The sequence below is a fragment of the Oryx dammah genome, unplaced genomic scaffold (genome assembly GCF_014754425.2).
Source record: "Oryx dammah isolate SB20612 unplaced genomic scaffold, SCBI_Odam_1.1 HiC_scaffold_14, whole genome shotgun sequence".
Taxonomy (NCBI): Eukaryota; Metazoa; Chordata; class Mammalia; order Artiodactyla; family Bovidae; genus Oryx; species Oryx dammah.
Window position 1 is genome coordinate 33,427,657 of NW_024070198.1, and position 17,913 is coordinate 33,445,569.

The window sequence follows — 17,913 nt, forward strand, 5'->3', positions numbered from 1 at the left end:
TTAAAAATGTAAAAGAAACAGGTTCACAGAGGTTAAGTAACTTGCCTATTGTCATAGTACTAGCGACTTAACAATTCAGCTGCACTTAACAAACCTTTCTGTTTTTACAGTTTATAAAATGACATAAAAGAGGAGACTATCAAATATAATTTTGTGGGTTTGGGGCACAGCATAAATTTTGAAAGGAGAGTTTGCTTTTTAAAAAATGAGGTTATTTTCACAATACTTAATGAGTTGAAAAATTTCCAAAGAGATTAACTTGTGATTCTTTGGATAGAAAATATAATATTTAATGTGATAATACTGAAAAGCAATTTCATAAATAACATAGCTAATTAGTTAGCAATGTCCAAATACTCAGTGTTATAAAGTGTTAGCCTGTTAACTAAAATACACTATAGCTTTCTATCTTGACAAATAGGACTCAATATAACAATATAAAATGTACATGTGAATTTACATTATTTTTATGACTAAAATAATTATTTTCAAAATTCACGCCTTCAGACAGATTCCTAAAGGTGGAATTTGGAGTCAAAGGTAATATACATAATCTCAAGGCTTATAGTAAACATTGCCCAAGTTCCCTATTTTAAAATCTTTGCTATGTTGGTAGGTGAAAACAAGCTACCTTTTAATCTTATTGTGCATTCTTTCTTTATCTCTAAGACTGAACATTCTTTCATGTTTGAGTATCTGCGCTTCTGTTCATGTCCTTTGTCTATTTTTTGGTGCACTTTTTTCTTAACATTTTGTGAAGTTTGCTTGTAAAATAAGGCTATATACCTTTTATCACAGCATTCAATTATTTTTGTCATTTGCCTTTTTGGTTGCTTATTATTGCTTTAGACACTTAAGAACTTCTTTTATTTTGTTGGAAAAATCTCATTTTTTGGAAAATAGTTAATTGTATTGATGCAGCATGTAGAAAGTGCTCAATCCTGATATTTCCTTCTGATTTTAAAAAGCTTTGTGTTTTACTTTCAAGCTAATCCACCTGTGATATATTCTTACCTATCAGGTGAGGATGTAATTTTAATCTTTTACAAAATTTCCACCAGTTTTGGACGAATCCAAATTTTCTCCATTGGCCCCTTTAATGCTCTACTGCTGCTGCTGCTAAGTTGCTTCAGTCGTGTCCGACTCTGTGCCACCCCCTAGACGGCAGCCCACCAGGCCCCCCTGTCCCCTGGGATTCTCCAGGCAAGAACACTGGAGTGGGTAGGTACTTAAATATTCTGGGGTCTCTTTAGGTTGCTTGTTGTGTTCTGTCCAGCCACTTATCAATTCTTTTGCCCATAGCATAGAGTTTTAAAGTAGTTTTCAGAACTCCCTGGGCTTCCCAGGTGGCAGTAGTCATAAAGAATCTACCTGCCAATACGGGAGACACAGGACATGGAGGTTCAATCCTTAGGTCAGAAAGATCCCCTGGCATAGAAAGTGGTAACCCACTCCAGTATTCTTGCCTGGAGAATCTAATGGACAGAAGAGCCTGGCAGGCTACTGTCTATGGGGCCACATGGAATCAGGCATGACTCAATGACTGCACTCATAGAGATCTCCTTTACTATTTAAGGCTTCTTCTCTGCTCATTATGCTTTCCCCAAACCTTCTTAACTCAGTCGTTGTGTTTATTTTTCCAAATGAAGTTTAATCGCTACCTCATTTATTTTTTCTTAAAGAGAAGCAACATCTCATTGCTATTTACGTTGGGATATAACGTAGGGATAGTTATACGGGTTGGGATAGTTAACCTGCAGCTCTCCCAGTCTGGCTCTTGGGTCTTTGCTCCGTCTTTGCCTAGAATCCCTCCCTTGTCTCCTACCCCACATCGTCACCTAGGCAACTCCAGGCACTGGTTTAACTGCCTGGTTGTTTATGTCTCTTTCGCATCACCCTCCTCCTGCTTGCACCCCCACCAAGCTGTGAACCTCTTAGGAGCAGAGGTGAAATCTGGTTCTAGTCCTCTGCCCCAGAGTCTGACTTTCAGCAAAAGGTGTTTAAATAAAAGATCAAGGTAGAGCCAAGTGGGGATGAATGTGTGAGGTGAGTTTCAGCCTCGATCTTGAGGAGGCTCAGGATGCTCAGCTGGGCCTTCCTGATTTCAGAAGCCCCCTGAGGCCCCACCCTAATCTCCAAGGTCTCTTCAAGATTCCTCTCACATCTATGCCTCACTCCAGCCTTCTGCCGAACTGTTGTCACACAACCCACGTCAGAGGGATATTCTGAGATGATTTCTGCTAAAGGCCCAAGTCAAAGACTTATGGAACTGAATTTTAATGCTAGCAGTACAAAGTGTGAATAAACATTGCCATGCTTTATTGCTGTAAATCTGCTGCTAAATCTCTTGTTTCTCTTTGAGTTAGCAGCCCAATAAACAACTCCTGCAATGTTCCAATAACTGCTTTGTCATTTCAGATACTCTGAATGATTCATAGAGTCTTCCTGCTGATTCCAACCACAGAAGTACTTTCTGTCTAAAGCAGTAAGCCTGAAAATCCATAACTCACAGGGTCCTCGGAACAACTGGGAAAATAAGAGGCACTGAAAGTGATACCTGGAGCTGGAAGTGGCCACAACAAGACTTGGAGAGCAGCATCTTTCTACTTGATGAGCAGAAACACAGGTGAGGGTTGCATACCTATTTTCATCTTATGTCGCTTCTAGTCTCTAAGATGTAGGGAAGGTCTTGCTCTTGCAAGGGAATGACTGTCTCATTGACAACTGCACAGTGGGCTTGAAATAGAAAGGGAGCCATATTCCTCTCTATTACATCTTCAATCGAATAGGCTCAGCTTGTCCTGGGTAAACAATCATCATCCCTTCTAAATCTGCACTTACACCCTGTATTAGAGACTAAGTAGAAGGATAGTCCCTCAGATATAGGTAGGTGTGTTAAGTTTTCAAATCTGTGCTAAGATTTTATGAACAGGATCCTCCGTGCTCTGGCTCTATCCATAGGCGGAGGAGCAGGGCACTGCCTGAGTGGTAGGATTGAGAACACTGCTTACATTTATCGCCCAAGCCCATACACCCACGCCCAACTGTCACAGAGCCTGAAATTCCTACCATTAGAGTTGCTACTTTTGGTTGAGGCAGAGGGCTTCAAGAAAACCCTTGTTCAAGTATAAATATACCAGGCAGGAATTGTTCTACCACACTCAGCTGCAAGCAGCATCTCATTTCTTTATTTTTCTATTGCAAATAAAACAGGGTTGGATGGCTTTTAAAGAATAGAATATGGCAATGGAAATAGTGACTTGACGGTGGTGAAACTTTGCAGATACCTCCTTCAACAAGTGATGAGAGCTGACCTGACTGGTGATGTTATGTGGGTGTCAGGATCCCTCTGGTATGATGTAATGGGATGAAAAGGGCAAGTCCCCAAGTTCCCTCACCCCAGTCTAACATAAGAAAAACATGTGAAACCCAGGGACATTCTATAGGATAGCTAGCCCTCCTTAAGGATATCAAGGTCATGAAAAACTAGGGAAGGCTGAGAAACTGCCATAGATCAGAGAGGAGACTAGGAGACCCTGGATTCGATTCTGGAACAGAAAGAGGACATTAGTGGGAAAAACTAGTTACATTCAAATTAAGTTTGGAGTTTATTTAATAGAGTGTACCACTTTGCCTGTTTGGGGCAAATTGAGTGAAGGGTAACAGGAACTCTCTGAACTATCTCTGCAACATTTCTGTACATTTAAACTTTTCCAAAATAAGGTATTTTAAGGATCAGGGAGAAATCCAGAATCTGTTTTATTCTTTGGCACTCCCACCACCAGTCTTGGGTTGTAACGGACCCAGGGAACTTAGTAGGGCTGTAAATGATTCTCGAAGTGTAAATGTAAGGGCAGTGCTCAGCTGATCCCTTTATGGGTGCGGTCCACGGCCATCTGTTCACTGCTGTGCATGCACTGGAAGCCAGCCTCACTAGCTCCGTGAGCCCAGGCCAGCCTGGTCCAGTAATTGGGCGGCAGTTAATGGTGAGTGCTCCACCCCTCACCTGCCAGGCTGGGGATCAGGGGGCACTTGCCTTGGCTGTTAGGGCATCTGACATCAGTACCTGATGTGCAGGTAACTAGCCTTTATCCAAGGTGTCCCCTTTCACGAAGTAGTACCTGCAAGTTATGGTGGGTCTTCACCATCTCAGAACCTCCCTTCTTGCATCTGGCCTCCATCCCCTGCACCCTCCCCTTCAACCCACAGAGCCCTCATCATTCCAATGGATCCTACCTCGTGCAGGAATCTAGACTGTTGAAAACACAGGCGTCTAATGTTCCCCTGTCCCTGGTCCCTCTCTTGGGAGAAGAGGGGAAAAATGATTCTCATTTTTTCCTGATGAGCTTACAGCTGGGCAAAAATAGGCATAGTTAGTTCTGAGCTGATTATTCTACCAGGTTAAATGTTCAATATATAGCCTCGTACCACAACCTGTGAGGGGTGACCCATAACCCAGTCATGGGAAGAAGTAGCACCAGGCCCTGTACCATACTCCAACCCCCAGAGGGAGATGGAGAAAAAGAAAAGGATGGGGCAGTCCTTTCCATAAATGACCCAACAACTTTTGTCAAGAGTGTCAACAGCAGGAGCCAATAGAGAGTAGTAGGGGATCTTTGAGGCGTCCCCAGTGGCTTAGCAGGTAAAGAATCCACCTGCAATGTAGGAGATGCATTCAGTTCCTGGGTCAGGAAGATCCCCTGGAGAAGGGCATGGCAACCCACTCCAGTATTCTTGCCCGGAGAATCTCCTGGATATAGGAGCCTGGTGGGCTACAGTCCACAGGGTCACAAAGAGTCAGATGCGACTGAAATGACTTAGCACGCATGCAGGGGTCCTTTACTGTCTCGGGGGCTTCCAAGGTGACCACTCTGCCTAAAAATAAGCCTGGCTGTCCCTGCAGGAAAAGAGCCTCCCACTGCAGGTGAGAATTTTCTTTGCTGATATGGGTCTAGATTACACTGCCGCTTGAGGCTTCATACCTGTCCCTCCTTTAGACGTGCACCAGCTTGCTCTAACAGGCCAAGCAGTCAAAGAAACAGGAGTGCCTGCCAGCCCCACAGCAGAACAAGAAGAGGGCTCAGTTAGCAAGGGGAGTGGACCACTTCTTCAAACATTATTGACCATCAAGCTGAAGCCCCAGGTGTCATTCTCAACAGAAAGACTCTGACCTGAGCAAAAGCAATAGGGGTATCTACAGCAAGGGATGTGGGCATAGTTTCAGAGCATGAGCCCCCTCCTATTGGCCCAAGTTGAGTTTCCCATAAAAGATGGGTGGGGGGGGGAGAGCCTCATACAGGTCTTTGGAGAGGGAGGAACAGTCTGAGAACCAGAGATCCTGGTTCGGGTTTGGGGGTGTGATGTGATGACCACTACTGCTGCTGCTGCTAAGTTGCTTCAGTCGTGTCCGACTCTGTGCAACCCCATAGACGGCAGCCCACCAGGCTCCCCCGTCCCTGGGATTCTCCAGGCAAGAACCCTGGAGTGGGCTGCCATTTCCTTCTCCAATGCACGAAAGTGGAAAGTGAAAGTGAAGTCGCTCAGTCGTGTCCGACTCCTAGCGACCCCGTGGACTGCAGCCCGCCAGGCTCCTCCGTCCATGGGATTCTCCAGGCAAGACTACAGAATGGGGGGCCATCGCCTTCTCCAGTACAGCCAGCTTAACAACAGAGGACCTAGCAGTCTGTTCCGTGTGAGATCTGGTCCAGGACAAACTGTAGCCTCTTTGACCAAAGTGAAGTCAGCGGAGCATCCTTGAGGATAGTCCCAGAATTGATGTCAGGGATTGGGGCTGATTACACAGTCTCCAAGCTTTATTCTCCATCCCCTGGGATTCTAGACATCATCTAATACACTTTAATAAATGCTTTCTCTGCTTCGAGGGGCCGGACTTGGTCTCTTGTTATTTGCTATTAAAACCTTGATTAAAAAAAAACAACCTTAATCAACACATGTTAACTCCTCTTATTCCAAATTGACAGATAAATATCCCACAGAGAAGATTCCCTGGAGCCTGGAAACAGTAAAACAGTCAATTAAATGGACTTGATGGACTCTTTTAGCAAAAGGGACTAAAAATGTGTTTTTGCTTCCTCCTCCCACAATGCATATTAAATAACCCCTTCTCACATTACTTTCTGCACCTCAGAGACTCAGAAACCACTAGGAAGCAAAGGAGGGCTTGTGAGTTAATTATAACAGCCTCTGCAGGATTCGGCTTGTGGTTTTCCTCTTACAATGAAATGCGAAGCATGGGGGAGGTGAGCTCTGCTGCTTGTTGCTGCTAATGTTTTTAACCAAGGATCTAAGGCTGTTTGATATTCTTGGCTTCCTCATTCTGATTTCCAGTCCTGTTTTGGAAATAAAGCAAGATTGAAGTCCGAAGGAGTTTCAGAACCACAAAATGGTCGGTCGGCCCAAGCCAAAAAGTTAAATTCCTGAGGTCTCTCTCTTCTTCCCATTTTTTCAGGGTTTCTTTTGTCATGTAGCATGGGCTTTCTGACGTTCTCCTGAGCACCTTCTTAGTGCAGTGAGCCATGCGTCAGCCTCATAATCTGATGCCCTTTTGTGCTTTCCTCCTTAGTGCTTACTGTGAGTCTCCTTTCTGCCTCGGTTTATTGCAACATCTATTTTGTGGCTGTGGACTTTTCTCTTCTTGGAACTCCTCCTGGACAGTGAGACTTCAGATTCAGGACTGGGCACCAGAAGACTTTGCCGGTGGTCCATGGCTGACTCTGCGCTCCCAGTGCTGGGGCCGAGCTTTGATCTCTGGTCAGGAAACTGGTCAGCTGGATCAGCTGTGGTCATGATCCAGCATGCCACAGCTAAGACCCAATGCAGCCAAATAAATAAATAAACTTTTTTTAAAAAAGGAAATCATAAAAAATGCAAAGGAATAAAAAAGAATATGTAGGTATGCATACAGTAGGGATATAAAAAATATCAGAAAAATACTATAAATGTGTTTAGGTTTATAAATTTCAACACAGATAATATAAACAATTTTTCTAGAAAATTTTGTTTAAAATACCAGTTTGAGCCAGGAAGATATAGAGAATATAAATAAAAGAATAATCATCAAAAAAATAAAAGAAATCAAGGCCATCCCCACTTTGCTCTTGGATTCCTGAGGAGGGTGTGGCTCTTTTTCCCATCCTGCCCATACCCCATCAGGTGACTAGAACCTCACAGAGACCGGGTTCCCATGGCTGAGATCAGAGCTTGGTTGTATGCTCATTTAACTTCAAAGTTCCAAAATTCAAGAAGGAGATCCAGGGTGCATCATGGTGTTGTTTTACTCTCTATGAACTTGTGCCTTGCTTCTGCACAGCTTGGGAAGCCCAAACAGTAAAAAATACCTGTGCCATGCACTTTACTTAAGGACAAGTGCAAACTCTTCTGGCTTCTCTACACTCCTGTGTGTGTGTGTGTGTGTGTGTGTGTGTGTGTGTGTGTAACTGACCCTTATTTTTCATAGAACCCAGGTTTGCCTAACTGTAGGAGACATTCAGTCTCTAAGAGTGACAGACTCTGAATTTTTCCACCCCGAGTTTAACCTATGTGGTTCCATTCCCCGCCCCAGGGTGACCTCCTCTGAGTTCTTCTGAGCCTCCAGATCCTGAGCAGGCTCCTGTGATTGAGGAAGGAAGAGTCAGGGGAAGTTGTTGAAAGCAAGAGATATTTTTAGCAGAGCTCCCCATAAGCTGCACAGGAAGACAAATTAGAAGCCTTCTCCTGCTTAATGACATTTCCTACAAAATTCATCTAGCCAACATGCCATTCTGCATCATCTGCAGATAATGGATCACACTGACCCAGTGCCCAGCAGAGTAGGTGTGAAATCAATGGTGAGGAATGAACGAATGGAAACATGATTGGCATTTAAGCTCAAAGAGCCAAGAAAGCATGATATTTAGTAGCACCTTTCCCAATGCATCTTTTCCTGGCAAACTTGTCCTCCAAAGCTCGGGTATATATAGAGGACACAGCTTTTATATTGGTCTCCAGTACTCTTGCCTGGAAGATCCCATGGACTGAGAGGCCTGGTAGGCTGCAGTCCATGGGGTCGCAAAGAGTCAGACATGACATCACTTCACTATAAGACCTCCAGTCCTAAGCAGCTTATCTCATCCTTGTAAGATAACAATTTTCCTTTCTGTAGAATCTGATGCCCTTCAAAGTCACTTTTTTTTACTTACTTCATCTCATTTGAGCTTCAACACAGGAAAGGAGGGGCTGTTTTACTCCAGTTTTCCCAGGGAGGAAACTGGGACTCTATTATGGGCTGAGTTGAAACTAAAAAGTGAAAGTCATTCAGTTGTGTCCGACTCTTTGAGACCCCACGGACTATAGCCTGCAGGTTCCTCTGTCCGTGGAATTCTCCAGGCCGGAATACTGGAGTGGGTAGCCTTTCCCTTCTTCAGGGGATCTACCCACCCCAGGAATTGAACAGGGTTTCCTGCATTGCAGGTGGATTCTTTACCATGTGAGCTACCAGGGAATGGGCTGAATTGTGTCCCCTCCAAACTCATGTGTGGAAGCCTTACCCCCCAGGTCCTCATAATGTGACTCTACTGGGGACAGTGTCATTAAAGAGATAATTAGGGGACTTCCCTGGTAGTCCAGTGGTTAAGAAACTGCCTGCCAATACCAGGGATACAGGTTTGATGCCTGGTCTAGGAAGACTCCATATGCTGTGCGGCAAGTAAGCTGGAGTGTTACGACTACTGAGCCCTTGCAACCTGGAGCCCGTGCTCTGCAAAGAGAGAAGCCACTGCCTGCAATGAGAAGCCTGTGCACTGCAATTAGAGAATAGCCCCCACTTGGCGCAACTAGAGAAATCCTGCGTAGCAGCAAGACCCAGTGCAGACAAAAATAATCAATTTAAAAAAGAGGTAATTAAGCTAAAATGGGGTTGTTAGGGTGGTCCTAATCTGATTAGTGTCCTTATAATAAAAGGATATTAGGGCACAGAAAGAAGACATCAGAACATTATGGGAGCACAGAGAGATGACTGAGCGAGGACATGGCAAGACGGCAGCCTTCTGCAAGCCAAGGAGCGAGGCCTCAGGAAGAAGAAAACCTCCTGACACCTTGATCTTTGACGTCTAGCCTCTGGGACTGTGAGAAAATAAATGTCTGTTGTTTAAGTCACCCAGTCTGTGGTCTTTTGTTACGGCAGCCCTAACAGACTAGCACAGGCTCAAAGACATGAACATGTGCCCCAATTCGAAAATTCTTCATCAAATAAAACAATTGACTTAAGGGGAAAACCCTTGCTTCATGGCTGCTAATGAGTCATGGGTCTCTAATTTACTCACTGCTTTCTCAGTGTTTAATTCCCTGAGGGGTTGTACACACACAGACACCAATTCCAATGTTCCTTTCATTTCAGGTGACTTTTCGTTCAATTAGTATTTAGAGCTAAAATTCAATTAGTATTTAGCAGTGCTGGAAAATAACTCAGGCCACCGGCCCCGCTTCCCCCACAGGAAAGCTAAAACCTCCCTCCTATATTCCCTATTTATCCAATATTCACATTTCCTACTTGAGCAACACACAGAGAATCACAAAGATCTTGAGAAAAAATAGACTTCTTCAGGGAGGCCTAATTCCAATTAAAGCAGCCCTTGGACTGTGGACACGGTGGGGAAGGGGAGGGTGAAAGGAATTTGGAGACGAGGATTGACACATACACACTGCTATATGTGAAAGAGATAGCTAGTGGGAAGCTGCTGTACAGCGCAGGAAGCTGGGCCCTGGGCTCTGTGATGACCTAGAGAGGGGGGATGGGGGTGGGGGGAAGGAGGAGGAGGTCCAAGAAGGAAGGGAAATATGTATACATATAGCTCATACACTGCATGGTACAGCAGAAGCTAACACAAAATTGTAAAGCAATTAAGCTCCAATAATAATAATAATAATAAACCAGCTTTTGCATCCTGACTTGTCTTCTTTGGGGAAATGTGGAGTGCACAGCTCCTCCCCTCAGGCCAGAAGTGGCTGGTCACTGTGAAGGGCCCAGCGTTTTAACTCTATGTCAACACTTTCCCTGTCTCCAGCTTACTTTCTCAGAAGTAGAGCAGAGCAGAACTCTTTGCAGGCGTGTGTGCAAAGTCGCTTCAGTCGTGTCCGACTTTGTGCAATCCCATGGACTGTAGCCCGCCAGGCTCCTCTGTCCATGAGATTTATAGGATTTCCTAGGCAAGAAAACTGGAGTGGGTTGCCATTTCCTTCTCCAGGGGATCTTCCCGACCCAGGTATTGAACCTGTGTCTCTCACGTATCCAGCATTGGCAGGCATGTTCTTTGCACCTGCCTGGGAAGCCCCCTTTGCATTCTGAAATGAAACTGAAACTTGGGTGTGAGCAATGATTTACATTAGAAACCCATTTCCCCTTTTCCTCCCACCCTCTGGAGGAAGGCTCACCGTTTCACGTGGGTCTGACCTCTGGGGTTGGCTTTCTGAAGCCAAGAGGCCCCCTCAGTCCCTAAGACAGCTCTGTAGCAGGTGGCCCAGGTAAGTGAGTGAGTGCAAATCGCTCAGTTGTGTCTGACTCTTTGCGACCCCATGGACTATATAGTCCATGGAATTCTCCAAGCCAGAATACTGGAGTGGGTAGCCTTTCCCTTCTCCAGGGGATCTTCCCAACTCAGGGATTGAGCCCAAGTCTCCTGCATTCCAGGAGGATTCTTTACCAGCTGAGCCACAAGGGAAGCCCAAGGTGGCCCAGGAGACAAGCTCTATTCTGGGCAGGACATGCCCCCTGCCGAAAGGGCTAGAAAGGCCTGTGTTATGCTGCGGCAGGAGGGGGGCCCAAGGAAGGACACAGCTGACTTTCCCAGGAGGCAGAGATCAGGTGCGACCTGGTTAAAATAGTAACTGCTGAGAGTGACAGTGACATAATCCATGCGTGCAGCAGGCACCATCCGAGTTCTCCAGCCGCATTCTGGCTGAGGACCGCCCTGGATCATTTTGTATCCTGCCCGGCTCCAGGACTAAAACCTAAGTGCTTTGAGAATTTGCATTCCTGTTCTTTAAGGTAAGTGCTAAACATCAATTTGTGTGCTGCAGTCCTTGGGGCCGCAAAGAGTCGCACACAACTTAGCGACTGAAAAACAAAAACATTAACTGGATTCCTTAAAAATGTGCCTCTGTCTTCAGTATCATCTTTGTAGCTTTCGGGATGGTCATTAGATCGTTATCAATATATGCACAACTGGCAAAGACGCCAGTCATGCCAGTAAAGGCCAATCTCAAAATCTCTGATCTTCATGAAGAGTGGGGAAGTTGGCATCCCACCCAGGCTGTGACATAGGGGTGACAACAAGGATTGGGAAATGGGTGAATTTTTAGACCCTGTAGGCTCTAAGTAACGCAGCGCCCTCCTCTCTTCCAGTGGCCTTTGAAGTAAAGGCAAAACTAAGCCTACTGGTCCCCAAGCACGATAAAATGAGGCACAGGAAGCCCCAGGCGGTGGGTAATTGTTCACCTAAACAGCCACCACGGAGGATGTACTGCTGGTTCCCAATGCAGCACAACAGTCCTTTATTCAAGACTTTATTGAGGAAAACCGTATTTTACATTCCCCATTAAAGCCAGTTTGGAAATGTCTAAGAATACTTCAGCATTATGACCAAAGCTCAAGAAACGCACCCCACTACTAAAGCAAATATGATCCTACATTAAATGAAAATAGCTCCCTGAAAAAAAAAATTCCCTGCAGGTCAAGCCAGGAACCACTTAGAACGAGAAAGACGAAATGAGTACGGTTTTCCTTCCTAGGTTGAAAACCACAGAGAAGGTTACTGGCAGCAGGGATCAGCCTCCCCGTGGGCTGTGAGGGACCCTATGCAAAAGGCGGAGAAACCAGCCATACACCCAGATTGGGGGGTGGGGAGGGGGGCAGCAGATGCACTGCTGGAGGTGGGGCTGGGGCTCTGGAAAGAAAAGAAGGCCTGGGCCATGGTTTCGAGCCATGGGAAATCCTCAAGTGATGAGGATTTGGGAAGTGAATGGGGACCTACAGTGGTGAGCAAAGTGTCTGGAAGGGGGGCAGTTTCCAGTTCGCTCCCCACCCCCAGGGCATTTTTCAAAGCTCTTTCCAGACACCTGCCAACAGATGAGCCAGCTTAGAAATGAGGCTGCCTGAGGCTTCTCCCCTCTACAATGCCTTCCACCTCCAGCCGCCCCTGACCATGGATGGGCACTCTGCTCCCTCCCTGGGCTTCCTTCAATTCACAGCTGGCTGAGCTTCCAATAACCTTGATAGACAGCGAGAGGAGGGGAACTTCCAGCCCCCGGCTTGGCTCGCACGGGCAAGGGCAGTAGGGTTCCTTCAAAGAAGGGAATGATTGTCTTGACTTAACTTGGAAGCCCCTGAACTTCATGTGCCCTTAATTTGAAAGCTGGATTTCTCTCTTACTTTCTTCCCAAAGCTGAGAAACAAATCCTTTTGCTGGAAAGCTCCAGCCCAGGAGGGAGCCTATGGCCGCCGCAGCAATCACTTGCAGGAGGAAGGGCACGATGGGTAGAAAAAAAATGCTCTGGCAATATCTCAGCTGACACCAGAAGCTAGGAGCTCCTCAGTAAGAAAGCACTGCCCAAGCAGGACGCGGAGGCCCTGAACAGATCCGGGACACACTGAGGCTTTAATTGATGGTGGCTTAGGGCACAGGTGGGCTTCCCAGGTGGCACTAGTGCTAAAGAACCCACCTGCCAATCCAGGGGATGTGAGAGTCACGGGTTCGATCCCAGGATTGGGAAGATCCCATGGAGAAGGGAATGGCTGTCCACTGCAGTACTCTTGCCTGGAGAATCCCATGGACAGAGGAGCCTGGTGGCCTACAGTCCATGGGGTCACAGAGTCGGACATGACTGAAGCAGTCCTCTTAGCACAAGTAGGGCACAGACAGAGGAGAGCGGGCACACTCCTGGGAGCCACCTCCAAACCCCCCCCCCCCGCCACTATCACCTGGACAAGGCGTCCTTTCACACTGTGAGGTCTCCATTCTGTCTCTTTATCACATACTCTGCTGCCATCTCAGCTGGCCCTGTGCCAACCCCCAGTCACATCTGTCGTGTGGAAATAGAAGAGGAGGACTTGATTCCTAAACCAAGGGCCTCAGCTATCCTTTGGCTTTCCTCCAGAAATTGGAACAATTAATTGAATGGTTATAAATGATAGGAGAAAGTTTTGTAACTCTTAGCAATCTATGTTGAATATAATAAAATTCTGAGTCATAAAGCAGAGGCTGCTGGATTTTTTCTTCACAGGGTGGTGACATGACATTAAAGCAGAACATTCTCCAAGAAAGCATTTCTTCTCTGCTTACAACGTTGCTTGATCAATCCCATCCTGAACTCTCTCCAGATAGAATATAACTGAGCCAGCGCTCAGAAATAAAAACAGTGCTTGCTAGCTCAGACTCAGAACCTTATTTTTAAAGGAAGAAAAAGAAAAGAAAGAAAATTTAAAAAAGAAAGGCCCATTGATGAACCAAGGACAGAGGAGCCTGGTGGGCTGCCGCCTATGGGGTCGCACAGTCAGACACGACTGAAGTGACAGCAGCAGCAGCAGCCTCTCAAACTTTGGAGTGTTAGAAACTATGCTCAGCAGCCAAAATGAATGATTTCTGAGATTAAAAAGTTAAAGGTTTTCACAGCAGTAGTGTTGCTGGCTCCTCCTGGGAGTGGGCAGGTTGAGAAATGGATCTGACCACAGAAAGGGAGCGAGACAGCTGGGCAGTGTATTGGGCTCATTCTCTCTAAAAAGTGTCTGCAGAGCGCTGCAGGAATGTTGCTTTTCTTCCAAATGTCCAGCTCTAGGAGACTCGACAATTTTTCAAATGTTGGAAAACTTTTGGTATTTTCTTTTTAGGGATTTGGGCAACACACACACTAGGTTATGCTAGTACCAGCCATCCAGGGCCACAGACTCCTCTGGGCAGGGAGGCGGGTGAGTATGTGGAACCACAAGGACTAAAAGTCCAAGTGACAGGAAAGGTCTCTCAGGATCCTTCCTTCCGACAGGGCTCCCTCCAGGAGATCAGGAAAGGGAGACGCCTACTTTTCCTAGTCTGTGATGATTGGCGGGTTTCATAACGTTCCTCTGCCACCTAGTGGCAGAGTCTACATGTAAATTCCACAGAACTTTCTAGGGATTCCTATGTCAGGGAGGATTAACTGCAAGACTTTTATGAATTAGCTTTATTTTACTCAATCAGTTTTCAAAACATCCTTCCTGGGGCTTATCAGAGAGGTGATCAATGAGAATTGACTTCGGGTCTATGTTGCTGTGTGGGGTGATGACCACTTTGCCATGTGGACGCTTTGCCTGAGAACTTGTACCAAGTGACAACTTTTTCCATCATAATAATGTGATCCACAGCACAAAAGCTACATACACACGTGCATGTGTGCACGCATGCGTGCGCGCACGCGCACACACACACACACACAGTCCTTGCTCTCTTCATCACTGGAGACAAGGAGGTCCACCATAATTCCTTGACTAGCCTCTACCATACGTACTGCTTTGGGGATTCTTTTATAAGGATCAGGCCAATTTTTAATGACATCATGCCATTTACATGCCTGTAGTCTTTGCCTGGGGCCTGTGACCTTGCATTGTTCTAAGCCTGGAAGAGCCATGTTCAGTCCTGGTGTTCTGAACTCTCAGCCATGACAATGGCTAACACTTATTCAGTGCTCATGCTGCGTGACAGAGTATGTAGTATAGACTCGTCATCTCATTTGAATCTCACAGCAATACTGGAAGGAAGGTACCTACCCTCACCATCATTGTACCTACGAGGAAACTGAAGCATGAAAAGGTGCAGAGGTTGTTTGACATAAAACAAAAAATTCTGTAAAGCAATTATCCTTCAATGTAAAAATAAATAAATTGTTAAAAAATGATATAGAGGTTTGATCAACTGATCCAACCCATTTGGTCAGATTCCAAAATGTACATTCTTTTGCTATTTTGCCAAAACTGCCTTCATGTTCCTATCATATCTCCACTGTTGGACTTTTTGATGATATGAAACACAGAATTTTTCAAGTTGATCAAATTGCTTGATTAATAGTCCAAGCTCATCACTGTGCAAAATATAAGGTCTCAGCAGGAGACATAAGAGACCTGGGTTCGATCCCTGGGTCAGGAAGATCCCCTGGAGGAGGGCACAGCAACCCACTCCAGTATTCTTGCCTGGAGAATCTCATGGACAGAGGAGCCTGGAGGGCTATGATCCATTGGATCACAAAGAGTTGGACACGACTGAAGCTACTTAGTATGCAGCATAAAAAACCACAGCCTGATTCCAGGAGGTGGGTGCCATATTGGCAATGCATATCACATTATATCAAGGACTTCTTAGCACTGAAGCAGAGGCCTGGAAGTGAATTACACATGTGAAAAATTTGTAGCATATTTCAGACTAGCAAATCTCAGGGAAGATTTCCCGGAGCCATTTCAAAGGAAGACCTTGTAGATGGTGTGAAGGAATGAAATGAGCCCAGATCCAAAGTCAGACGCCGAGGCCTCCTATGCAGTCAAATGAATTCAGAACCTACTTTCATCAATTGCTAAAAATCATTCTTTTGACAAAGCTAAAAAGGAAAATAAACATTGAAATTTAAAATCTCAAATAAAACATGACAGCGGAAAAAAACATGCTTCAGTTTCCACACTTTCAGGCAAGCATAGAGTGTCTTTAGTGCTTTGACATGAATGAAATCATTCAGTTTTGTGCTTTTCAATTTTTAAAGCCACTTGAGGTTTTAAGGCCAAGTGTCGCTAACTCTGTTAGATGGTCTTGTTGCCTCAGGGTGCTCCTAAATCTTTTAAAATTCATTTTCATTTAGAGAAAGGGTACTCTGCTGAGGATAGAGCAATGAGAAGAGTCAAAATTAGTAATATTAAAGGGAACAGACTCCAGAAAAACTGATACTCATGTCATTTGAGGTTGTTTAAAGTTTTTTTTTTTTTTTTCAATTTTCCTTTTGAACAATGATGTACAGGGCAGTAACTGATTGCACCTATATGATTAATTTTGTTGATCTCTATTGTGTATTTCTACCTTTGCTGCATCTTTTACAACAGGCATTTGACTCATGCCAATTATAAGATCAATTAATAATCTTGTTGTTAATATATTAATAATCAATTAATAATGACATTTAATTATTTTAGTTAAATCAACCAATCCATTCTGAAGGAGATCAGCCCTGGGATTTCTTTGGAAGGAATGATGCTAAAGCTGAAACTCCAGTACTTTGGCCACCTCATACAAAGAGTTGAGTCATTGGAAAAAACTCTGATGCTGGGAGAGATTGGGGGCAGGAGGAGACAGGTACGACAGAGGATGAGATGGCTGGATGGCATCACTGACTCGATGGATGTGAGTCTGAGTGAACTCCGGGAGTTGGTGATGGACAGGGAGGCCTGGCGTGCTGTGATTCATGGGGTCGCAGAGTCGGACACGACTGAGCAACTGAACTGAACTGAACTGAGTTACATTTTTATTAAATTAAATGTTAAGTTTAATTTAATATTTAAATAATAATTAACAATTAATAATATGTCAATTAATGTAAGAAATGTCAATAACGGAATCCGGTGGTTAAGACTCTGTGCTTTCACTGCTGGGACCTAGGCTCGATCCCTGGGTGGGGAACTAAGATCCTGCAAGCTACCTGACCAAAAAACAGAAAAAGAAAGTAAAGAAATGTCAATAAGTCAGAAACTGGCAACCAGCTGTACTTGGCCTTGAAATCTTGGGTCTATTTGGGCCATAGCTTTATTTTACAATATATGATAGAATTTTACATATTGTAACCCTTTCGCGTCCAATAACGCTGAACTCCAACAGTTTTACCTTGGCTGTTGGCAAATCAACCAAAGTAATTAAGGCAAAAGCATTTTTTAATACATTGTTGGATTTTTGGCAAAATGTCTACCAAGGAAACTTTTCAGTACAGAAAACAAATATTTTTAGAATATAAATACATATTTATAAGTAGAAGATATATTTTAAAATATAAGGTGAGGGATTCCCTGGCAATTCAGTGGGTAGGACTCGGGCTTTCACTGCCAGGTTCCATTCCTGGTTGTTAAACTAAGATCCCACAAGCCATGCAGCGTGGCCGAATATATGTATAATTTGAAGCAGTCCCAGAACAAAAAATGTGTTGTTGTCTACTACACGTTAAAATGCAATGGCAAAGCTCTGCTTCCTTGCAACTAAAATGTGGCCAGATACCAAAGACAGTCCACGGCCAGGACACTTCTTTGTCTTTCCTGAAGTCAGCGTCTTCTCGCATATCCTGCTAGAGAAAGTTGGCAAAGAGTGTGTATCTTTCCTAGATATTCTATCCCATTGGCAAGAAATACATGCCATTTTTGTAAATTATAACAATCCAAGAATGCCATACTCTTTCTCAATGACCTGCAGAGCAAATTGTACCTTGGGCTGCACAAATTAATCTGAATTATCCAAGGAAAATGTGACAGTACAGAGATCTATTGAGATATTGTTTATATGCCTGTGTTAATTTTTCTTTGACATTGTGTAATTTGGTTTTGCAACTGCTTAGATAAATGGTAGTTAAGAGAACGCTGAATAATTTATAATTCATTCACTTATTTGATAAGTGGTGACTGTGCATTCTCTCAGTGCTGGGCTATGCTAAGGCTGAGGATTCTGGCAACTAGGACTCTGGTGTCCTTGCTGAGAGCAAAGCTCTATAGTCATCTAGTCTGAATACCACCAGTTTCCCCCAAAGTAATTTATAATGATTTCCAGACTTATTTTTCCAAATGAAATGTCTATTATCTACAGCCTACATTGGGTGTTGGGCTTCCCTGGTGTCTCAGCAGTAAAGAATCTTCTTGCAATGCAGGAGATGCAG